The following is a 26,083-nucleotide window of genomic DNA, read 5'->3' on the forward strand; positions in this document are numbered from 1 at the left end:
AGTATTTTTGGCCATTAACCTTACAAAGGGCTTCTGCTTGCTGCCGTACACGAACACGGCTACAACTCCCTCCTCCGCGATTCGTCCCGCCCCCGCGACTCGTCCCTCTCCCGCGACTCGTCCCTCTCCCGCGACTTGCCCTCCGACCGCGTCCGACAATCTCGCTTTAGCGATCGACTTCTTTCAGTCGATCAACTTTGAGCGCGTTAACGCTTTGGGCGACGCCATTCGCGCTGCCTCCACTGCACAACACTTTATCGCCGTTGTGCAGGAATACGCCGACGTATACGCGTCATTAAATACGTACGTCCTCCCCTCACTCCGCCAGTAATCAATGGCGTATATAAGTAGAATAAAGCCCCTATCCGTAACGATAGGATTTTTTAACGCTTACGGTCTCGCAAATCAACGTGATCAGGTTTCTGACTTTTTGCGTGACCACCAAATTGATATCTTTTTAGTGCAGGAGACCCTACTTAAGCCCGCGCGCCGTGACCCTAAAATCGCGAACTATAACATGGTCAGGAACGACAGGCTCTCTGCCCGTGGTGGTGGTACCGTCATTTACTATAGAAGAGCCCTGCATTGCGTCCCGCTCGATCCTCCCGCGCTCGCTAATATCGAAGCATCAGTGTGCCGAATCTCACTGACGGGACACGCGCCGATCGTTATCGCGTCCGTTTATCTTCCACCGGATAAGATCGTTCTAAGCAGTGATATCGAGGCGCTGCTCGGTATGGGGAGCTCTGTCATTCTGGCGGGCGACCTAAATTGTAAACACATCAGGTGGAACTCACACACCACAACCCCGAATGGCAGGCGGCTTGACGCGTTAGTCGATGATCTCGCCTTCGATATCGTCGCTCCGCTAACCCCGACTCACTACCCGCTAAATATCGCGCATCGCCCGGATATACTCGACATAGCGTTATTAAAAAACGTAACTCTGCGCTTACACTCGATCGAAGTAGTTTCAGAGTTAGATTCAGACCACCGTCCCGTCGTTATGAAGCTCGGTCGCGCTCCCGATTCCGTTCCCGTCACGAGGACTGTGGTGGATTGGCACACGCTGGGCATCAGCCTGGCTGAATCTGATCCACCATCGCTTCCGTTTAGTCCGGACTCTATCCCGTCTCCTCAGGATACCGCTGAAGCCATAGACATCGTAACGTCACACATCACCTCGACATTAGATAGGTCATCGAAGCAAGTTGTAGCGGAGGACTTCCTTCACCGCTTCAAATTGCCCGACGATATTAGGGAACTCCTTAGAGCTAAGAACGCCTCGATCCGTGCGTACGATAGGTATCCTACCGCGGAAAATCGTATTCGAATGCGTGCCCTACAACGCGACGTAAAGTCTCGCATCACCGAAGTCCGAGATGCCAGATGGTCTGATTTCTTAGAAGGACTCGCGCCCTCTCAAAGGTCTTACTACCGCTTAGCTCGTACTCTCAAATCGGATACGGTAGTAACTATGCCCCCCCTCGTAGGCCCCTCAGGCCGACTCGCGGCGTTCGATGATGACGAAAAAGCAGAGCTGCTGGCCGATACATTGCAAACCCAGTGCACGCCCAGCACTCAATCCGTGGACCCTGTTCATGTAGAATTAGTAGACAGTGAGGTAGAACGCAGAGCCTCCTTGCCACCCTCTGATGCGTTACCACCCGTCACCCCGATGGAAGTTAAAGACTTGATCAAAGACCTACGTCCTCGCAAGGCTCCCGGTTCCGACGGTATATCCAACCGCGTTATTAAGCTTCTACCCGTCCAACTCATCGTGATGTTGGCATCTATTTTCAATGCCGCTATGGCGAACTGTATCTTTCCCGCGGTGTGGAAAGAAGCGGACGTTATCGGCATACATAAACCCGGTAAACCAAAAAATCATCCGACGAGCTACCGCCCGATTAGCCTCCTCATGTCTCTAGGCAAACTGTATGAGCGTCTGCTCTACAAACGCCTCAGAGACTTCGTCTCATCCAAGGGCATTCTCATCGATGAACAATTCGGATTCCGTACAAATCACTCATGCGTTCAACAGGTGCACCGCCTCACGGAGCACATTCTTGTGGGGCTTAATCGACCAAAACCGTTATACACGGGAGCTCTCTTCTTCGACGTCGCAAAAGCGTTCGACAAAGTCTGGCACAATGGTTTGATTTTCAAACTATTCAACATGGGCGTGCCGGATAGTCTCGTGCTCATCATACGGGACTTCTTGTCGAACCGCTCTTTTCGATATCGAGTCGAGGGAACCCGCTCCTCCCCACGACCTCTCACAGCTGGAGTCCCGCAAGGCTCTGTCCTCTCACCCCTCCTATTTAGCTTATTCGTCAACGATATTCCCCGGTCGCCGCCGACCCATTTAGCTTTATTCGCCGACGACACGACTGTTTACTATTCTAGTAGAAATAAGTCCCTAATCGCGAAGAAGCTTCAGAGCGCAGCCCTAGCCCTAGGACAGTGGTTCCGAAAATGGCGCATAGACATCAACCCAGCGAAAAGTACTGTGGTGCTATTTCAGAGGGGAAGCTCCACACGGATTTCCTCCCGGATTAGGAGGAGGAATCTCACACCCCCGATTACTCTCTTTAGACAACCCATACCCTGGGCCAGGAAGGTCAAGTACCTGGGCGTTACCCTGGATGCATCGATGACATTCCGCCCGCATATAAAATCAGTCCGTGACCGTGCCGCGTTTATTCTCGGTAGACTCTACCCCATGATCTGTAAGCGGAGTAAAATGTCCCTTCGGAACAAGGTGACACTTTACAAAACTTGCATAAGGCCCGTCATGACTTACGCGAGTGTGGTGTTCGCTCACGCGGCCCGCACACACATAGACACCCTCCAATCCCTACAATCCCGCTTTTGCAGGTTAGCTGTCGGGGCTCCGTGGTTCGTGAGGAACGTTGACCTACACGACGACCTGGGCCTCGAATCAATTCGGAAATACATGAAGTCAGCGTCGGAACGATACTTCGATAAGGCTATGCGTCATGATAATCGCCTTATCGTTGCCGCCGCTGACTACTCCCCGAATCCTGATCATGCAGGAGCCAGTCACCGTCGACGCCCTAGACACGTCCTTACGGATCCATCAGATCCAATAACCTTTGCATTAGATGCCTTCAGCTCTAATACTAGGGGCAGGCTTAGGGACCCCGGTAACCGTACTCGTCGAACTCGACAAAGAGGTCGACGTGCAACCTAACCCATGCATCAGCCCGCTGAGTTTCTCGCCGGATCTTCTCAGCGGGTCGCGATTCCGATCCGGTAGTAGATTCATTCGCGAAACAATTGCTCTTGAGTTGTTAGGTCTCCTTCGGAGGCGCTCGGGCAGTTGTTAGCAAATCCCACCCCTCTTGGCTGAGCCTTTGCTCGCCCACCTGTCCTGGTGAAACTGGAAAGGCCCTCGGGCCACCAGTAAACTTTCAACCATAAAAAAAAAAAAAAAAAAAAAAAAAAGCAGTATGTACTTATTAATAAACAAATAAAATTCTCAATCTTCTGTCTTTTAGGCCGAAGACAGTGCGAAGCAATCGGTGTCAGTACAAATCGAGAGGCATAAATATTTATGTATATATTTAGTCGCAGCAGCACGCTTCCTCCGGAGCCGACCGACCGTCAATTACCGGTGTTCTCCGTTACATTCACAAATAGAAAAACATCTATTTTTTAACAGCATCTCCGACAAACAGATCGTAGTTAAGTAATAATGGATTCAATTAAAAGTGTGTTGTTTGTTAATGATCGGTTGTAGTTATTGTATGCAACATCCTTAGTAGTGGCGAGGGTACACGAGGACTTGCAGACTCTTCAGCTGTGAACTGATTGCGGCTGCTGCTATAGAGTACAGATGATTTAGATTGTCCCCCGGCGTGCTGTAAGTTTATCACTTATAAATTATAATGAATAATAAAGAGCAGATAAACTAAATTTTAAGTGCGGTTTTTATCGTTATAACCGCTTATCAGCACATTTCTATCGCAAAGCAATTTTCATTACGCTGTTGTTTCAACGTGTACAGTTACAGCTATCTACCTACACTTCTCTTGGTTACTTCAATGTGCATTATTGAGGATAACTAAAAAACTACTGGTCAAATCTTGATAAAGTTGAAGTAACACATAAAAAAAATACAATGGATTTCGAACGGTGGAACATCCTCCTTTTTTTTTAAGTCGTGTTTACTTGTTTGTCGTCTATGCGTCCATAACCACTTGTTGTTGACCATCCAGGTTAGGTCATACTACCATCAGCGGGAGGCAGGTGGAGTGCGCATAGTTCCAAGCAATCGATGTTTTTCATACGATTAACGATATTCACAGCTGCGCGAATTACAAATGTACGTCACGGACAACCTACTAAAATTACAAATGAAAAATGCACAATGACAATACTGCAAAATATTATTGAAAAATCATGACTAATGCCTCAGTGTTTCTGCTTAGATTGTCGTATTTTTAGTTTGTCACCTAATTAACTATGGTACATTGCAATCATTGCAATTTTGTGTTACAGATTACATGCACCATATTGTATTAATGCGGAGGGACCTTCAGTTGATATTATTCTGTGTTTTTTTTTCCTACCTAAGCCTTGAGAGGCTATTTCAGCGTAACCTTAACTAGTAGGTGAGCTCACGGGGCTCAAACCGCAGTGATGCTAACACTGACCCTAGCAAGAGCAGTGCTTCGCAGAATCTAACGCCGGATCGGAAACGCGACCCGCTGAGAAGATCCGACGAGAAACTCAGTGGGCTGTGTTAATTCGCTCGCCGAGCCCTTCGTCGCAAGCGACGGGTTCGACGAGGACGGTAACCGGACTATTCGCTAAACCATGTGATCACTGTATCACTAACTTAGCTAATAATGGACAGCTATCCCGCTCCCGTGTAGTTCGTGGCGCGAGTGGCTGGGACTATTTGTTTACAATAATAACGTAACATAAGTTAATTAAGTAGTCGCCGAAAGAGGAGGAAACATCGACCGCCCTTTAAAATAACGCCCGCATCCTCCCCGCGGCCATCCGTCTCACTAAAGTCGACCGGTTGATGGCCTCAGAGCTGTGGCGAATGTTCTCTAACATGTATTTTTGATCGAGTTTAATATATTGCCTTTATAAGATAATTTACTACCTAATTATTATTTATTGTGCGGTTTGTTATAAGGATCTAAGTTCACGTTGCAGTTGCATACACGTTTGTCCCAAGAAATGCCGATTAAACTTGTTTTTTAATACGCTTTTATTAGCTTCAGACGTATGTATGTTTGTAACGGAATCTTTGAACATGATTTTGACCCCCTTCAAAACGTCGGATTAACTCGAAATTTGGTATACTTATTAAGGACCAATGACAATTCAATATTTAAAAAATAAATTGAAAAAATTGAAATTAAACGAAAAAATTAAAAATATAGAATAGTCTAAAAAAACTAAAAAAATAAGTATGCTTTTATAGAAAATGGAGCTAAAAAATTGAAAATAAATTTTAATAAATTTGAATTAAAAATAGTGTCTTTTTTTTTGTAGGACATGAAAAAAAGGCGTAAAATGCAGTTTTATGAGTTTCTCTGAGTATCACTACTGATCAATTTCATGTCTGTTAGGTTATTCGCTTATTTTACGACGTAATATCGATCAAGGTTCACGTTCTGGTATTTGATTCATTCACATTTCTGTTCACACTTCCTTCGGTGGACCACCCGCGGTAATAACTTACATCAGTATTACTTATACTTCTATTTTCGGAAGTCTGATGGAATGGCAGAGTGTATATACGGGCTTATGGCCGATGTATTACCCGTTTTAAAAATCGATTATTGAGGAGAGATTCGAGTGTCAAGAACTTTTTCTTTTATTTATCTGGGCAGTGGAATTTACAGGCCACTTGTGTAAAGTTCTAACCGGATCGCATTGATACTTATCTTGAGCTTTGAGGTCAGTCTCAATCGTGATGTCCCAAATCGGGACACAGATAGCTCGCGGTTATTGGTTGGCATCTACCGCCTGATCGGGCCTACTAGACGGCTTGCAAAACTAAATTAGAATTCACCGTATAACTTTAAATGCTGTTATAACCACAACGGGATAATTAGGCAAAATTAGTAAGAAAACTTTAGTAAATTAGAATACAAATATTTAAAATGCTTGACTAGGCTTGTTACCAGTCGCAAATAGCTTCATGAAGACATAAGTGGCCTTTTAAGGAGTTTTGCATAATTTATTAATTAGTAATGTGACCGTTTTGGGTCACCTGCCTGTTCACACTAGATTGATGGTGCCGTTTCAATACTAAATTCCGTAAAAGGAGCCGAGTAAATGCTACGCTAAGAAGCAAAGCGATCTCGGGTAATCCTTGTAAAAATACATCGTTTTATTCTGAACCTTATTCTTCCACCTGGAGATATAAATAAAGTCGAACTCTCTCCTTTGCTTTGATTTTTTTTATTACCATCCAAAGTCGACGAAATTCCGTATTTACTTAAAGTTTCGTGGTCACCATCGCTCATGAATATCAGCAAGTTACAAGCCGTTGACTTATTAGTAAAGACATTACTGGCTTTCACGCTGGACACTTGTGGTAGGACATCATGTGAGTCCGCGCGGGGGTGGTCTCCCTATTTCTGTCGTCAAGCAGTAATGCGTTTCGGTTTGAAGGGCGAGGCAGCCGTTGTAACTATACTTGAGACCTTAGAACTTATAATGCAAGGTGAGTGGCGCAATTACGTTGTAGATGTCTATGGGCTCCAGTAACCACTTAACACCAGGTGGGCTGTGAGCTAGTCCACCCCTCGATGCAATAAAAAAAAACACGTGATTGCTCCAGGACAGAAATGGACACTCACGGCGCGTTCGCTACTGCTGCTCATGATAAAAATTAGAGGAGTTCAGAAAATTGAAGATACTGGGAATGAATGATGGGGAAGAACTAACACAAACAGCTTGAGAATGTCAGGTTCACAACCTAACCGGTACGCAGCATTAGCTGACTAAGATCACAACAAAATACTTATATTAATGGTCGTAAAGACTTCTAACATTAAATTTGAAATAAAAAATTACACGAACTGTAAATAAATCCGTAGAAATATGGAGCGTACCACGATAACAGAAATAGAATGAGTTTAAATGAGCGCGGAATCCCGGCAGGTTGGATTGTGAGGGTAAAACGGTACGGATTAGTAGCGGGTATGCAACAAAACATATTAATATGAAGCATTCCCGGGGGCTTACCGCCGGACGCCCTGACATTAGCCTCGCCCGTCTCGCGGCGCGTCGAGGGGGCGCGGATCAAAGCTATTAAAAGGAATAATATCGTTTGTTGACGAGACGGAAACCGACAGACGTCTCGTATACAATTATTGCAGCTTCGTCCCGTCAAACGCTTCTAATTTTTATTTTTCTTTAACATTGACTAACTTTTTTATTTATTGCTTAGATGGGTAGACGAGCTCCCACCCCGCCTGGTGTTAAGTGATTACTGGAGCCCATAGACATCTACAAGGTAAATGCGCCACCCACCTCGAGATATAAGTTCTAAGGTCTCAAGTATAGTTACAACGGCTGTCCCACCCTTCAAACCGAAACGCATGACTGCTGCGCGACAGAAATAGGCAGGGTGGTAGTACCTACCCGTGTGGACTCACAAGAGGTCCTACCACCAGTGACTGGTAGGTACTGGTTGAGATCTTAAATATATTATATCAATTTAAAATCGCTGCCTACTTCAGATTTGTCTCAAAGAATAATGATAATTTGGGTTAGTACATATTTAAATAAACGTTCGCATTTCAAAAACGTATTACTCAACAGATTTGAAAATTATGGTGGAGATCGTCCTCTTAATTTTTGCTGAGTACGGATGTGCAAGTGGCACTGCAGCCAGACGGTCTGTCGCGGCGAACAATAGAGAGGGGATGGAGTGCTCTGTGCTCGAGTCTCGGTCATGTCTGTCTCTTTACAGAAAAGGGACCCCTACGCTTTGTAATTACATAGTTCTTATTGCCCTGATACCACAATACATAAATACACTAGCTTTTGCCCGCGACTTCGTCCGCGTGGAATAGTTGCCAATAATGCTTTATTTTAGAACAAATTTGGTTAGCATAAAAAACATTATAGTGAGCCAACCTTAACGTATAGACATATGCTGTCGCGGACTTTTTTAGATCTTTTAAAGGGGAACAATTCTGTCATACATTATTTTAGCGAAACTTCAACCGTTTCTGCAGCGCAAGCAGCGGAGGCTCTCAAAAGGGAAAAAACCGGATTTTGATACATTCTTTATTGGTGCTCCGCTTGTATTGGTCTTAGCGTGATGTTATATAGCCTTCCTCAATAAATGGGCTATCTAACCATGGGACCAGTAGTTCCTGAGATTAGCGCATTTAAACAAACAAACTCTTCAGCTTTATAATATATAAATAAATAAATAAATAATAAATACATATATCAGACAAAAATTGAAAATGTTCGATAATGTAAAGGTAGCGCGTCACTCGACTTAAACACTTATTTAAATATTTATTTTTAAAATACCGACACAACATTTTTACGTCGTCACCGAGGTCATGCTCCTCAATTAATAATTCAAAAACATTTGTTGTTTATTTGTTAATGTAATTACAATATGTATTCCGGAGCAGAGTGAAACATGTGCCTTCAGTGAAGTCATACGATTGCACAGCTGAGCCGGCCCCTTGTTTTTCAGCCTTCGCTAGTTGGCATGAAAGCAACCGTAATTATAATTTATTCCTCTACAGCCATTGTTTCATATACTTTGCCTTTATAATTTTTTTATGTCAAGAGCGTATTTATTAAACAGCTGTACTTACAAATAAGAACCTGACTACAGGAAAATAGAAGTCCGTGTGCGCTCCTCACTGGAGTGTACGTAGTTATATCTCCCTCGTTTTATGCTAACCTAGTACTTTTAAATTTCAAATGATACTAAGCTATAAAACAAAATCTAAATCTGTACGTAAAGGATGAACAAGCAAACGTACTTTCCCCGTTTCTAATAATTATTTTAAATATATTTATAAAAGCGACTACATGCATGCACATGACGTGATATTAAAAAAATATAAACAGACTAAATTAGAAACAAGACGGAATTCAAAACATCCATTTTAGGTCAAACGTTGCACCAAACATCAGTCAGCACGTTAAACGCACAAGATCAAAGAATTACTTTCTTTCAAACATGGATTCCTGGTAACTTCTGATATTTTAGTACTAAGTAATAATGTCCACAGAAGGGATCCGTACAAGTACGTACACCGCGTGGGCGTGAAGATGTTTCTAGGTTGATATTATGATCGCACTTGTCAACTCTGACGAAACGTATTTTGTGTAACATTAAGATAATATTTGATATTGTGATCAGCAATTACATCTTTCGGTAGTCCGTTTACACCCGGATTAAACCAATCTTATTGTTGGTAAAAAATTTAGCTGCAGACGGACAGACGTGGTGAGCTTTTACCAAACTTGTCAAAATGGATAGTGGCTTCTACTTCGTGATCTGTATTACGGGCTCCAGTAATTACTTAACGCTAGACGGGCCTTGAGCTTCATCTGTACTATTGTATAAAATGATTGGAAATCGTAAAATTAATCAAAAGTCGTCATTAATGTCTGGACTATTCAGTAGTTTAGCAGCAACTGTCTACTTCTTCGTTCGGACCAGGAGAGTTTTTCTATCGGTACCAAACAAATAATTAAATGAAACTAATAATTAATTTACTAATGAACTCATAACAAATTTTTTGATAACATTACCTCTGTGCTGGGACATTTGTATGTGAAAGTGTTGAATATATTATAACTATAAACATATTTTAGCAGTAATGGGTTTATGTGTTATATCATTAACAATCAATGCATTGTTGTCAACCGAGGAATACGTGAGTTCTGCTCTAAACTTTTTTTTTTATTGCTTAGATGGGTGGACGAGCTCAAGCCCACCTGATGTTAAGTGGTTACCGGAGCCATCTACAACGTAAATGCGCCACCCATCTTGAGGTATAACTTCTGTAGGATAATGGTGAGAGAACGTTATTGTATTCCAGCTCGAAGTATGTTCGGATTATGATGGTCACTTAGCAGTAAGTGTACTACGATTCTCATTATCGAATCTTCGGTCAAATTGTGATTTTTTCAACACCCAAAGTAGATACATTAAGCTGTCGATCTTAAAGAGTTTTAAAATCGAACTCCATTTCAATGCACAATATGACTACCGCGTGCTCTGAACCAAATATCCTATAAGCCCCTTACACCGTTAAAAGCCCTTCTGTGGCCCTCGCGCCGGCAGCCAACAAAAATAATGTAAGTGCTGCTATAAACAGCGCCACAGATATGCATTGCCAATAAAAAATAAATAACTCGAGTCTGGAATTTTTAGAATGCCGATACTTATACGCCTTTTACGTACATTCAAATACTTTAAACTTCACTTTCATCTGATTTTATGGTTTGAGCTGCCCGTATCATTTGCAATCTTTTGCAATAATTTAAATAAATACAGCAGAGTGGAATATTATTGAGACGTAAAGTGCGCTACTACTGTGTCGTCTGTGTACAATTATAATAGTTTTCTCTTTTTTTATTAAATCAATTGTGCAAAGTAACTACGTTATAAGTTTTCACAAAACAAATATTATTATGCTACTTTTTTTATATACAAAAAATGTCGAATCAGTTGTAGTTTTAGACATTCCACTCTTTTATATCATAAGATATAACAGTCCTATTGATTGAAATAATAAAGACACCCTTAGCTGTCTTATTTTGCTTTTGTGTTCGACAACAGAACTATAGAATAGAATAATTTTTGAAGAGTTTTAAAGTTGTGCTGGAATACCTTGTCCAAGAGAAAAGATCAGCCTACATTGGCTTATAAAAGCAAAGCTTGATAGCTGAAGGATGTATATATGAGGATAATATTGTTTCACACACACAATCAGCGAATTTAGGGCAAACATCCTCACTCTTAACACAAAGATGTGGCGATTCAACAAGCTCACAAATGATAAAACGGCGACATCCTGCCCAGCGGTGAGCAGACGGTGTCACGCTCGTAATAAGAGGTACACGCACCGGAACATGACTGACGAATAGTTCATAAACCTTGATGAATCCTCTTAGTTTTGTGCCCGCGGAGAGACAAATGAGCTCACAAACATTAACAAAAGCTCTATCAGACTCATGGAGTAACCCTGCTATAGTTTACTGAGAAATATGTTTCTGGAATGGGTGTGAAGAGCACTGCTCCCCGAAATTAAAAGTGTTGTAATTTTGCATCGAAGACTCAAGATAGCAAGTAGCGACTTTGGTACATATATACCTTACGCTTTGTAGAGATTACGTGCTTCGGATCACGGTTTAAAAATGTCTATTAGCCAATAAAAAATAAAACATTATTGACATAGTTTTTGTTATTTTTGCCGAAGTTTTGAACAAACTTATCAATTTTCATGCGAGGAGAGCATTTGTTTTTTTAAAATTTAAAGTAATGCATTTTAAAACAATATCAAAGTAAGACTACAATTGTGTGTATATTATAATATTATAGTTACGTAATTTGGGATAAAATATATATTTTTACCTAAAATACAATACCAGCCTATTAGCATAAAATTCTGTTCTTTTAATTAAATCTTGACTTCATTGATACCGCCCACCCAGGCGAGGAGACGTCTCAAATCGAGGGATGAGACTGAGGAAAAGTTTATGGTAATAGAATGTATTCATTTTTCAAGTGACCAAGACTCATAGATGTTAGTACAACTTAAAAAAAAAGAACTATTCAGCAGTAAACAAATTTAGGTAAGACGCCTCAAACAGCATAATAAATAAAATCGTCGACAAACAACACCACCAAGTGACCGAAAATAGTGACGAGCGCAGTGGCTCGGCGCGGCGGCGGCGGCGGCGGCGGCGGCGGCGGCGGGTACTACTAGTATTATAATGCGCGCCGACTGACTTCTCGTTAGTTTTACGATGCTTTCCGGCCTTCAGGACGTGGACGAAATTAATTTTATATCCTCGAATACATTTTCACTCTGTTTGTCTAAAATTAGCATCAATAATTTAGACTACCGTTAAATTTATTGACTTTCAGCTATTCTGAACCCACAAGTAACACGCACTCTTTTACGATGAGCTCGATATCAGTGGTGTTCGCAAGTCATCCGTTTTAGACAAACATCATTATTCATTTCCATCGTCCTCACCCATGACTTAATAGGTGTAACTAAGTATTTTTGGCCATTAACCTTACAAAGGGCTTCTGCTTTCCCAGTACGTGTTGCTGTCACTGTTATCAAACTGTTACTGTTTACCAACGGCAATAGAGACTGTCTTTTCAAGTCTATGCTACTTATATGAATTTATCATAAGACCAGTTAGCTTGCGTGTCGTGTGCTCCTACCGCCAATTGCTTTTTTTTCTGTAAAGGTTTTGGAATATTCATAACATAATATATCATTCATTGTTTTTTTTTGCTCATGGGAATCAGCGCGCGTAGCCAGATAAACAATCAAGCCTCTTACCTAGAACTGCTAGGTTTTCCATTGAGATGCAATTTTTTTTTATTTTTTTTTATTGCTTAGTTGGGTTCACGAGATCACGGCCCACCTAGTGTAAGTGGTTAGCGGAGCCCACAGACACCTACAACGTAATTGCCGTCACCCACCTTGAAATATGAGTTCTAAGGTCTCAGATTTAACAGTACACCGTTGCCTCATCCTTCAAACCAAAACACATTACTGCTTCATGACAGAAATAGGCAGGGTGGTGGTACTTACCCGTGCGGACTCACAAAACGTCCCACTACCAGTAAAGACGTAAAAATATATTAATGGGTTTTAACTTATTAGAATTGAAAAATAATTATTCGAACTTCAACGTAATCAGATTATAAAATAATGACAGCCAATAAACTCCAAACGAATTCAAACATCGATTACGATGATGTGTGCGTTATTTCGACGCCGGAAACGGAGTAATGGCGGACGGAAACACGAGGTTTTGCGGCAAATTAGTGATGTACATACGCACCACGGAACAGAATTTTAGCAAAATAAACTACTCAAATGAATCTGTTTTATTATACAAATATGTATATGACAAATATATTGATTTACATAAAACGTAAATACACACGTGTAAATGTAATAAAACAACGAAAAACATTTAATATTTATTTTGTGTCACATTATTTCAATAATATTACAATTTAAATGAATTCAAATGTAATGTCAACAGAGGTGACAAGCGTCATTGTGTACGTTGGTGTATTAGTCATACAATTAATAAAAGCTTTTCAATAACATTGTGTGTTTTCAATGTTTTTCAGTGTAATGGCTACAATTATGTGACAATATTGTAGTCATTAAAATCAGGGTGGTTATTATTTCATTTTGCGCAGACCACAGGACACAGGGGAAACTATCCTGGCTGCTTCAAGCTTTTCCTCTACTACTCTCCGAACAGTAATATCCTCATCTTATTCTCCAACCCAATCCTCCGCTTGTATCATCTTGATTTGCTAATCCAAGAACTATCATATCGAAAGAGGGCGGGCCTCGAGTAAGGCGCCGATCTGAATTGAGCCCAATGAAACTACAGCATGTTTTGCGTTCTCCACGGAGGGAGTAAAACGAAGAAGAATTGTAAAACAATTATTCTCTGAACCAAACATTTACATTCACATCTCTATTCCCAGTACTACGGTTATCAACAATACGAACGGCATTGAGAGAACGATGCGTGGGAAATACACACAGCACCATATTATGTCATTCGAATAAAAACATAATTGGTCACAACATTCGTACGTTATGGACACGCGTGTAAATACTACAGTAAATATTAAGTTTTGAACTAAAACCTTCTAATATAAAATAAAAGATCCAAATAACTGAAGTCAACCAACTTGGCCCTTTGAAATTCTTATTAAATCTTTGTGAATCAACCATTCATATAACAACAATACGAGCCCATCTAAAAAACTGCGTCTTAGAAGATTTATCGTTTGTAACTTTGTTTGTGAGTTTATTCGTGAGTTATACGATCGCGCAACGCTTATTCAACGGAAACTTCTGGTTTCCTGCCTACCATTGACCTACAAGAGATTGGACGAGAATTCCAGCCATTGTAGTAACGTTTCATAATAAATATTCTCAGCGAAGGAAGCCATCTTGTAGTAGGTAATGCACAATAAACAACTTCTAAAATAAACAGTATGGAAGGTTTGCGCGAGCCTCAGGATATTTTCCATTCACAACATGGCGCGTGGAGGTGTAATTGTGGGTGTTGCTACATATTCAACATCGTGACGCTTTTTACAATCGTCCGTCTCTCGCCACACGTGCCTGTAGCGCATTATTCACTTAGGCATTACTTCAAAACACTTAACGTTCATCTACAAAAAATCGAATGCATGAGAAAAGAACATTTTTATCTCGTGTAAACAAATATTATCGAAAATTTTCATTCCGTGCTATTGTTTGACCATTTGAAGACGATAATCGCACGAAGCACTTTCGAACAGCTAAACGAAAACAAAAATACCCATAATCGTGGACCGACTGTGGAAATCGGCACCTAAGATAACTTCTTTAAATGCGACAATTAGATATAAATAACTATTTGAATTTAACGACGTCGCGGCCTAAAGAATAAGAAAATGGAGCATTCTTATTGAGCAACGTGATACCGGTATTCGAATTCCGGAAGCAGGTACTAATTTTTCTAATCAAAATTCGTGCTTAACGAACATGTGCTAAGCACGAACGGTGGAACGAATGATTTCGACGATAAAGGAATAATATCGTGTAATAAAAATCAAAACCCGGAAAAAATATAATTTGCATAATTACTGGTGTTAGGACGTCTTGTTGAAACCGCGCGGATAGGTATGACCACCCTGCCTACTTCTAGCGCGAAGCGGGTTGCGTTTCCGATCCGGTGGTAGATTCTACGAAGCACTGCTCTTGCTAGGGCCAGTGTTAGCAACACTCCCGGTTTGAGCCCCGTGAGTTCACCTACACCTCAAGGAGAAGCTGATATAGCCTCTCAAGGCTATCAGCATAGGTAGGAAAAAAAAGGTGGCGTGCCTCGGCAGAGTCGAGATTCCATCGCTCGAGTGGAAATTGGAATCGAGACACACTCCAAGGCCCTAAAACTGCGATACTTTAAGACAAATATTTTTTTTTATGGAAATTATCGAATGCGACTGTAGCGAATGCCCATAAACTTATATATTTTTAAAGTTAAGGCATTTCATTTTTATGTAATTAAACACAGAAAATAGAAAATTAATATATCATACAAGTATTTGTATGTTACAGACAAATTGATAAAATTTTTTCAATTAGTTGTTTCTGAAAATTTACAAAGTCCTTCATCCTATAGTATAGGTAATTTGTTACTGCCATCAATAGGAGCAATGAGAAACTAATCGAAGCGAAGCCATCTAGTGGCCGACGCCCGTAAATTTTTTTTTTGAGTGTTTGAGTTGCTTATCTATAACTAATTTATGTGTATTATCTATGACACATTCGTTGCCTGACTTGGGAAGAGTGAACACGTCTCAGAACTGTCGTTTCGTGCTGCGCAAGCTCTTTGCACGATTACTCACGGTGCGCCCACAATATCAAGAAATAACAAGTTGACTGTGTTATGCTGCTTAAAAAGGCCCATGCGCGACTGTCTACTAGTGCTGCAGTCAAAAGCTCGTCCTTTCGCTCAGTACAAGAGGCGACTATGTATATCCACATTTCTATCAGTATGTGAATATTCAATAACGATCCTTTGTGAGGCTATCAGCTCTCATACGCACTGTGAAGAATTACAATCTTGCCTCGAAAAGACCTCATGCGCACTGGCTGAAAGTCCCTCAAAAATAATCCTGCAGTCAACGTGTTAATGAAAATATCGGTCCATTCTACGACACAATAATATGTTGATATTTCGTGTAGGTAAATTTGTTGGTAGGAATAGGTTTTCACAATTCACGTTGTGTTTTGAAAAACAATCTAAAAAATTATTGTTAGATTTATTTGATCATCTAAATTAATCAGAGAATTAAAAAAAAACTTAGTAAACAGGGGTAAGTTTGATGTTATTTAAATAAAATCAGAAGTTTTAGTCAAATACATGAAAATAACGTCCGCACGCCCAACGCACTATTTAGAAGTCTGTAAATAGTGTCTTGTTTCTCTATCTCAATTATTCTACCGGAGCGCCCGGAGCCAAGACCGCGAAGTCACCTACCTGAACAAATCACACGAAGGAAAAAAAACGTGTAAAAATTTCTCTACATCTTAAAAGCATTTTCCTTGTTTTATCGGAAGTTGCTCTTCCTACATGGAGGAAATTGTTCGCAAGCATAGGCTTTGTGTTCAGGTCAGTTTGCAAAATCATTAACTGTCTCAAGATCCCATGGCCTTGTAATAACTTGAGGCTATGGATGCTTATTCAATGAAGTTCGTTTTCGACAAGTTTTTATTAAGTTTTCGATTGACGAGTGCCTACTATATGAGTCACAAGAAGTTTTAAGTGTGAAACTATCACTTATCTAAGTTGCTGTTAGTGTTTGGCTCGTTAGTGTATTTCGTAAGTGTCGGGCGAGTGCGTCATACTGTGTCTTCAAAATTGTACTGTGATTATTGTTTTAAAGTTAAATTCTTATTTTCGTTTTACGATATTCTGTCCGGTGACCACAGAAATACAATACAAACAAATAATAATAATATTGCTAACAGTTAGCAACTGACTCAAAGATACACAACCCAATCTAGTTAATAAATAAAATTTAAATAACATAGTACAAATCTTTATAAATATAAATACCTTCCAAATGTAGATTAACGATCACTTCTTCTTTGTCTCTACCTTATCCCACTAGGTGTACGACGATTTTTTCTATTCCATTCTCTTCTATCAGCCGTCATCTCAACACTCACTCATCTAATTCTCATACTGTCATTCAGTCACTCCGTCGATGTCTCTTCCCACTCTACCTTGCACTACCATTTCCATACATCTCTTAGTCTCATGCATCTATGTCACATAACAGTCATGTGCTTAAATTAAGTCAGTAATTTCATAATTATTGGAAATGTACCATAATTAGACCGATAGTAGATAAATACTAATTAATATACAAAACATGTCAAAGAACAGAGGGGTTACGATTTGTATCACCACAAAACATACTACAATTATATCAATGTACAATGGAGTATTTAAGATAATCATTGAGATAACATCAGATAATTATTGTACGAGCTTAAATTTAATAAAAACGAACCGGACCTGGTCACCTTGACTGAAATCTGCGTGAATATGCGTTTTTATAAAACAATTATTTACCGAATTTTGTCTCCACGATCACAGATATTATCGGGACGTGTGGCGGTGTCGGCCATCGAATCGAAGCTATGAGGCAAAAGTCTGAATCGAGTTAGCAACTATTTGTTAAAAGGACTTCTATAGATGTATACAAGTTCTGAACAGCATTCGGTTTTTTTTTACTACCTAACCTGAGAGCCTCGAGAGGCTATATCAGCGTAACCTTAACTAGTAGGTGAGCTCACGGGGCTCAAACCTGACGAAATTGCTAACACGAACCCTAGCAAGAGCCGTGCTTCCCAGATCGGAAACGCGACCCACTGAGAAGATCCGGCGAGAAACTCAGTGGGCTGTGTGATACTCGCTCGCTGGAAGAACATGCCCTTTCCATATAACCCAAAGTACCCAGCAGTGCGGGATCACAACGAGTCAAAGTACGCCCTACCACAAGTACCAGCTGTTTGCTGGTCGCAGTATGTTTGTATAATACCCAGAGTTCGTTGCTGCCTGTTCTCCGGCAAATCCCTTAACTTCTCTGTACACAAACCCTAACGCTTTCCAACAAAACTGCTTTATTCGTTTAGACCACGTTTCACACCACATACATTAAGTGCACAAGCTACTTGAAACTGAGACTTAGAACTCGCGTCTCAAGGTGAGTGGCAGCATTTATAATACGGTGTAGATGGCTATGGGCTCCGGTAACCACTTGACATCAGGAGGATTGTGATCCATCTGTCCAAGCAGTAAAAAGGGTGCGTGTACGCGCGTAAGAACTTATACTTTATTTTTATTAAATTTATTTCTTTTTTTATTTATTTAAATTTTAATCAATTTGAAAAAAAATCCATTAAACATCCTCAAACACGCATATTGGACATCCCTTTTCTGGACATCGTATAAATTCGGTAATTCTCGGTACGATTCGGAAAGTTCACCTGCGGCTATACTCGGACTCGCCAAGTTACGTCGGTCGTATTGCAATGAGCGACTTAGTGGGCAACTTCATTCTGTTAATTTTGTGTCACGGTGCGCGCGCATCGTAAAATTTCACTCTCATCAATTTTTCATAACGCGCCTAAAGAAGTAAGTATAACTTCAAAAAGGTACAAGTAGTGGCGAACACGTGATGGAAAAATAATGACAGTTAAATTGAAAATTAATTAAAAACTCACATACGTTAAAACCAAGGAAACACACTAAAAGAATGTCCAGTCAATGTTTAATTGAAACACATTATTCTGTTATTGCGAATAACGTACTTCGGTAACGTAAAAAAAAACTTTAGACGAAATAGTTTGGAATTAAAGTTGAATTTCGTTTGTCGCTGATTGCGTACGAACTATTCATGTGTTTTTTGCGCGATGCACAAAAGGAATGTTGTTCAACGTTGTTACATTCGAGTGTGCTGCAAAAAGCGATCATGAACAACCTCAGCCCGGTCCGGAGTATCCAATTCAACTTAATTAATATGTCGTTACATTCGGCCGATACACATCGATGCGACGGAACACACTTCGTCAAGTGCCTTGTAGGTAAATACTTTAATATGTTCCTATAGTTTTAGCAATTTTATTTGTGTTAAATGAAAATGTTTTAGCCAAGCAGGCCTTCACAGACGCTTTTTTCTCTCCTTGACTACTACCGATTCGGAATGCAGATTAACTACTGAGAAGAAACGGCAAGAAACTCAGGGTTTGCTGCTCGTTTCCATAAAAAACTACAAAGTATTTCAAATCAATCCATAATTTAATAAGGATGACTAGTGAGTATTAGATGAATCTGGTTTCCACTTTGGGTAGTGCTCAGGGAAAACTGAACAAATTAAAAACTACAAAAATGTTACCTAGTAGTGGCTCAACTGGCATTGTTCAAGTCTATGATGACCATCGGTGACCAGAGACAATCAAATAGGCAATAAAAAAACTGTTACCTACTTTAATGATTCACAGGAAATAATCACGTAACGGAATTTCCTCATTAGAATCCTCTAATTAGCCTTTTTTTTTTAATGATTAACGGAATTATTTAACAATAGTGTTGCGTCATATAGGTAGGTAGGTACCAGGCGTCCAGAACTGAGAAGACGTTGCGGTACATTTCGCGCTTCATTCAAGCATTTTGAATCAAACTTTTATCGCAATGTCTACTAAAATTTTAATAAACTCGTGACGACATGTTTTTACTATTAACATAAAATTCAGTGTTACATTGAACTATAATCATAATAAACAAATCAATATCTAACAATGAAGGCACATACTCAATCACAAAGCAATAATTACCCACTCATATTTCTAGTCTTCAAATACTATTCATTGCATTGTTTGAGGAACATCATAGAACATTTATATATCTTACATAGTATACGTTGCGGCCGCCACATTCAATTCATGAAAAGATCAATAAATTGCTTACAAAAAACATTCGAAATCGTAACGTTCAGTGCATGCAACGTATCTAAAGGAAATCAGTGAAAACATCAAGCAATGCGGTTCATTAGCGTGCCAGCTGTCACCAGGTGGCTTCATGATCTATTACTGTTGCTCACAGCACTGAGCACGCTACTGACCGAACCGACTGCGCTGGCTCCTCCTTCACGTTTATATTTAGTTGCTGTTATTTCGTTTAACTTAATTCTAAAGCAACCGGCGGCGCGCCGTTTGCTGTAGCGTAGATGGATCGCTCACCTGTAAGCGCTTGTGAACATTCGAAATGTTTATTTTGGAAAAAATCTTTCCAGCGAGGTCCGTGAGCCCGTTTATCATTTAAACCACTATCAGCATGATTCCACAACTTAAAACTGCTGATCCTTGGTCATGTAGTTATCATACACGCAGCACCACCTCCCTGCCTATTTCTGCCGCGAGTAAATCAGACGTACCCGATTTAAATTGCTATTCTTTCCTGTGATATCGACCTCGTCTCTCAAGGTGGACAGCGACAGTTAGTTGTGTATTATATCTTTTGATCGGGTAACCTTCCCCGACCCGCTGACAGCCAAGGATTTAAGCTAAGTAAGTAGGCATGCAAAACGTCCCATCAATGGGAAATAAAAAATACCTTCTTACAAAGAGGCTCCAAAGGGCGACACGACAAAATTTCAAAAACATATACTGTCCTTCGATCCATTAACGGTGCTTTTAGGTACCACAAGCACCAGTCACCGTCCTCGCCGAACCCGTCGCTTGCGACGAAGGGCTCCACGAGTGAATTAACCCATAGACATAACCCACTGAGTTTCTAGCCGGATCTTCTCATTGGGTCGCATTTCCGATCCGGTGGTAGATTCTGCGAAGCACAGCTCTTGCTAGGGCCAGTATTAGAAACACTCCCGGTTTGAGTCCCATGAGCTCACCTACACGTCAAGGAGAAACTAAAATAACCTCTGAAGGCTATCAGCATAATAGGGAAAAAAAAAACTGTCCATGATCTGTTCATGTTTCTTCCTGCGGAACTGGAACCCTTTAGTACCGACGGACAATGGAGTTTTAGTGAAGATTCAAGATCGGTTATCTTGCACCACCACGTCGTTTAAAGCAAAGGGTGGTGTCCATCGATTTTGCTCACAAAAAAGCTCGAATAACACTAAAATTTTTGTTAACTACTGACATGACAATAACATTGTAAACAAAAAAATGTGGTATTTTATTAACAATAAATGTATATTAACTGTTATATAAATATTAACAATAATGTAACAATAAATGTTTCACCTTCCGCATGATCCAGCAAAACAAGGGCTTCGTAGAACTTTTACAGGCACTACCTGAGTGTTATTACCTGTCCTTCCCGTTTGTTCGAAACAAAAACAAATAAATAGTACCTACACAAATGGCAACGTACCTGCAACGTTAGTGATACAGAGTACATACACTTCGCATTTCATAAGACGATTACCATGAAAATTGAGCGAAAACAATTAAAAATTGATTGCCCGTTTAAAACAGAGCTCACCTACCGTCTTCAAAAAAAGTAAAAACTCACCTACATTTACAGTAACGTCGGCAGCGCTTCCCTCGCACTTCAATGCACTATAATCACAGAACTCTCACTCACCGAAATTAATTAAAAATATATTTAAATGAACACGCCAAAATCCCGTGAATTTCTCGCGTAAGCACGTCGCACACGACCACACCGTGCGGCAGCTGCGTGCGTTATGGCAGCAGTAGGATTGGTTACATGCAGCAACGGTTTGGTGGCTTTTATTGTGTCTATGCAAACTAGCAGTTAGCTGCAGACGTTGCAGTCAATGAGAATACGAATATTACCCGAGAGCTACAGTCAGTATGCCCCGGTCCCGTCCTCGTCGAACCCGTCGCTTGCGACGAAGGGCTCGACGAGCGAATTAACCCATAGGCACAGCCAACAGAGTTTCTCGCCGGATCTTCTCAGTTACTGGTGGTAGGACCTCTTGTGAGTCCGCGCGGGTGGGTACCACCACCCTGCCTATTTCTGCCGTGAAGCAGTAATGCGTTTCGGTTTGAAAGGTGGGGCAGCCGTTGTAACTATACTTGAGACCTTAGAACTTGTATCTCAAGGTGGGTGGCGCATTTACATTGTGGATGTCTATGGGCTCCAGTAACCACTTAACACCAGGTAGGCTGTGAGCTAGTCCACCCACCTAAGCAATAAAAAAAATAAAAAAAAAGTGGGTCGCGTTTCCGATCTGGTGGTAGATTCTGCGAAGCACTGCTCCTGCTAGGGCCAGTGTTAGCAACACACCCGGTTTGAGCCCCGTAAGCTCACCTACACGTGATATAGCCTCTCAAGGCTATCAGCATAGGTAGGAAAAAAAACTACGCGAGGGCTGCAGTCAGTATGCCGCATGCACAGGCACCATCAGCACCAACCACATTCGGAAAACATAAAATATAATAAATTAGCCGATCGTAAACATCCAGTTTTCAGCTCTACCCAACGCGACAGTTTGGGCTTTATATCTTAATGTGGGTCATTCACTTCGCTTTTGCTTACGAGCAATGGTAACCACTAAACACCAGGTGGGTCGTGAGCTCATCCACCTATCTACAATAAAAAATAATCTTAGGCTATAGGTGGCAATAATAACATAATGACTACCAATTACTGAATTAATTATATTCACTCGTTCATAAAAAAACATTTAGTGGGTGGAAGTAATGAATAAGCCGTGTGATCTTAAAGGCCTGCCTATTGATTTTGGATTCAAAGAAGACGACGGTGATGTTGATGTAATATGTAAAGCTTGATTAGACGTCTCCTATCCTGAATTTAAGTTTGTAGTATCCAAATCAAAATTCTGTTGTAAATGTAATATTACTTTATAATAACATTGATCATCAACGATACTCTCCATAGACAAATATACCTGATTCAGACACCTGTCATCTCGGAACTCACATTATTTGAGTCGTCTATTATCAAAGGTGGCAATCTGTGCATTTGGACAAATTTTTTTTATTGATATGTCAATACAGATTGATTTGAATATAATCGTCTCCTTCAAAGAATACGGTTCAAAACCTGCATTAAATAAAGGTTAATAGTTAACCTGTTATTTATCTAAGATGTCGTTCCGAAGAGTTTTGTGACTGCCAATGGAATACAAAGTCAATAATTCATTTTTCTGATTTACCAATCATTGTCCAAAAGTCAGATTGCCGGCTTTGATAATAGTCGACTCATTTATGCATATGTATTTTCCCTCTGGTTCTACAGTGAGCGACACTTGGCTATTTCATCATTATCTAAACATTAAAATTCGTCATCCAATCCATAATCCTCTTCAGTTGTCTTCAACATTCTATTGTATGGATTAGTTCACGATTTAATCTAACAAATTCATATTTCCTACAACGCTATATCAACATGTATGTGTATTGAATAGGTAAATCCCAGTAGGTACGGTACAATCCTGAAAGTAGGATGGAGAGTTGCACGTCGTCAGCCATTGTCTCATTACACAGTTTTGAGAAAAAATTCATGAAGATGCTATGTGTAATCTGTATAATGAAAGTGAAAACAATACTCGCATACACTTTTACGGTTCATTATGTTTTGAAACATGTAATTTCTTTTAAGTTTTGCAACGGAGCCTGAGAACGTTTACATTAAATACAATGTTTTAAATTAAAAGTGAAAATCTTCTAGGTTTAATTTATTTCTTTCCGAAATCAAAAAAGAAATCTTGGAAATAATGTACCTGTAGATATCCCCGGATATAACCGATACCTGTAGATTCCATATCACCTGTTTCGCAACGTTACGTCGAAGCGACAGAGAAGAAGGCTGAGGTGCGTGTGGGGTCACAACACGTCGTACCGTCAGTAAGTAGTTAATATATAAATCAAGGCAAAGGCTTCTTTACCTATTCCAGCCACACAACTGTCGGCAACTCCACTTGGAAGAGTAGGCTAGCCTTTATATATAAAATACATCGACCTCACAGCTTAAGACGGTGACAAAATTGACGTTACGGTAGCCACCCAACGCCCAGTAGGCCACAAAATCCTCGGTTCGCTTCGCTAAAGATATACCCGCATCTTCTGATAGACGGTCGGGCGAAACCGTGATGCTTTATCTAATTAAAGAAGAAGAAAGAAGCTATAAATAATTTCAAGAGCTACTCACAGGCAATGTACCTACTGCAAGAGATATTGGTCATTTTGAATGCCGTGCGTGACCCCACAAAGCCACGAGCGATTATTTAAAAAAGGAATATAGCGGCGTCTTTGTGCCTCAGTCGGATGGAATCAAGGGCGTGCCGCTGGGCTGAGATCTATTGATATGCTTTTGCCCACAAAATATTGCTTTAAAATGCCCGATGCTTAATATGGTATATTTATAAAATTATTTTAAATAAGGTAAAAATTGTAAATTTAAAATCCAAATGGCTATGAGTCAAATAGCTGACTAGGTGAGAGGCCCGTCTCCGCAGGGGGCGTTTTTTTATTTTATTTTTATTGCCTAGATATGTGGACGAGCTCACAGCCCACCTGGTGTTAAGTGGTTACTGGAACCCATAGACGTCTACAACGTAAATGCGCCACACACCGTGATATATAAGTTCTAAGGTCTCAGTATAGTTACAACGGCTGCCCCACCCTTCAAACCGAAACGCATTACTGCTTCATGGCAGAAATAGGTGGGGCGGTGGTACCTACCCGTGCGGACTCACAATAGGTCCTACCACCAGCGTGCTCTCAAAGGACTTGTACGGAGTTCTTGCATGTTTGCTGGCAACGTAACTCCAAAAATCGTAGCGCGGTCTTATAGCTTGAGATATTCGAGGATACAGCGCCGTCTCATTTGAGGCAACATGCGTTGTTGGCGGACAAGCTGCCCTGAAGTCCGAAGCACTCGCTACTAATTTCCAGTTGCGGAAGCAAGCAAAAGAACGTGAACAAAACGCTCTTCTCCCTCCGCGCTAACTTGACGCTGTTGAGCTGGAGGCCGGAAAATATGTCTCACCCGCAATCTGGGCCTCTCTGTGCTTCGGATTCCCCTCGTATGCCAGACCGACACGGCTTCTTGAGCGATCGGCAGTTTTATTAAGTTCAACTCTGGTATACCCCGCCTACCACTCCAACACGTCAGCAGAAGACTGACGAATAATGTATGAATCAAATAGTGTATCTCATAATGTTACAATTATTTGCTCACCAGATATTACTATATCGTCTTAAAGAACCCTACGATCTTCACTGATCATTTTGAATACGGTAAAATAAAAATAACAATAGCAAAACAGAAAAAAAAGTATTTCAAATAAAAATGTGATAATTCATTTCAGCAAAAACTTGGAATTTGGCAGAAACGAAGTTAGCCGGAGAGGATAGATACCCATGTCAATAAGTTATAATACAAAGTAAAATTCCACATCTTGAAATCGGAGAGTGAATTTCAAAAGAACTCAACGTGATGCTCTAACCGAAGATAAATCTCCAGCTTCATTATAAGATTGATTGAATATCTACCTATAACAAAAAGCTGCCTTAAAAACTATATAAATTTACATGTGTGGAAAAATACTGTAATACGTGAATCAGAGAAAAAATCTCATACACAGAAAATCTCAGTAAAACTGAGGTTCTTTTTATCTTCCCAGCCCAGACGAGTGTACTGAACACTTATTTTTTACTGCCTAGATGGGTAAACAAGCTCAAGGCCCACCTGGTGTTAGTTACCGAAACCCAAAGGCATCAACAACGTAAATGCCGCCACTCATCTTGAGACATGATTTCTAAAGTTTCAATTTTTACAATACAACGGCTGCCCCACACTTCAAGCTGAAACGCATTACTGCTTCACGGCAAAAATAAACAAAGTGGTGGTACCTACCCGTTCGAGCTCATTTATACCATTTGCACCTTAAGGTAAATTGTTACCATTGCTCTTGGTCATCAGCAAGACTAATCTGGTGTAGCCGGGCGCTGTCTCTCGCTGAGGGCTTTTCAAATTTAGTTTGGGAAAGAACATGTCAAAAATGAAGTAAATCAGAAATTGTGTCAGATAGTATCACTTCTTTTACTGACTTACTTATACATGTTATAATCTAGAAAGTAGTGACAAAACCAATTCCTGGTAACATTCAGGAATGTCTGGAATGAGTCCCTTTCGAACAAGTGCAAGGAGTGGCGCTCGCCTGTTGGGTGCGCCAACATGCCGCAGAGCACATAACTATAGTGTACAGTAATATCGTTGATGTGAAAGCGAATTAAACGTT

The 26,083-nt window shown here is 40.5% G+C and overlaps 1 protein-coding gene and 1 long non-coding RNA gene across 6 annotated transcripts in view; both read right to left on the bottom strand.

The window, feature by feature from the left end:
• Window positions 1–21,587, bottom strand: part of gas2 (growth arrest-specific protein 2) — an 86,649-nt gene extending 65,062 nt beyond the window's left edge. For 2 of the 5 annotated variants that reach the window (XM_012688360.4, XM_012688356.4), the window contains exon 1: window positions 21,365–21,552. The gene's annotated coding sequence lies outside the window, so the exon portion shown is untranslated. Of the gene's footprint in view, window positions 1–21,334 lie in introns of all 5 variants that reach the window. The other 3 variants (XM_012688357.4, XM_012688359.4, XM_062671971.1) reach the window with 3 other exon arrangements.
• Window positions 21,588–25,119: 3,532 nt separating this feature from the next.
• LOC134200132 (uncharacterized) lies at window positions 25,120–25,774 on the bottom strand. Its single transcript, XR_009974906.1, has 2 exons — window positions 25,695–25,774; window positions 25,120–25,330 (listed from the first exon to the last, which is right to left on the bottom strand). It is a non-coding gene; the product is annotated as an uncharacterized LOC134200132 (long non-coding RNA).
• Window positions 25,775–26,083: the final 309 nt, after the last annotated feature.

This window comes from Bombyx mori, chromosome 14, assembly GCF_030269925.1.
Source record: "Bombyx mori chromosome 14, ASM3026992v2".
NCBI classification, from domain to species: domain Eukaryota; kingdom Metazoa; phylum Arthropoda; class Insecta; order Lepidoptera; family Bombycidae; genus Bombyx; species Bombyx mori.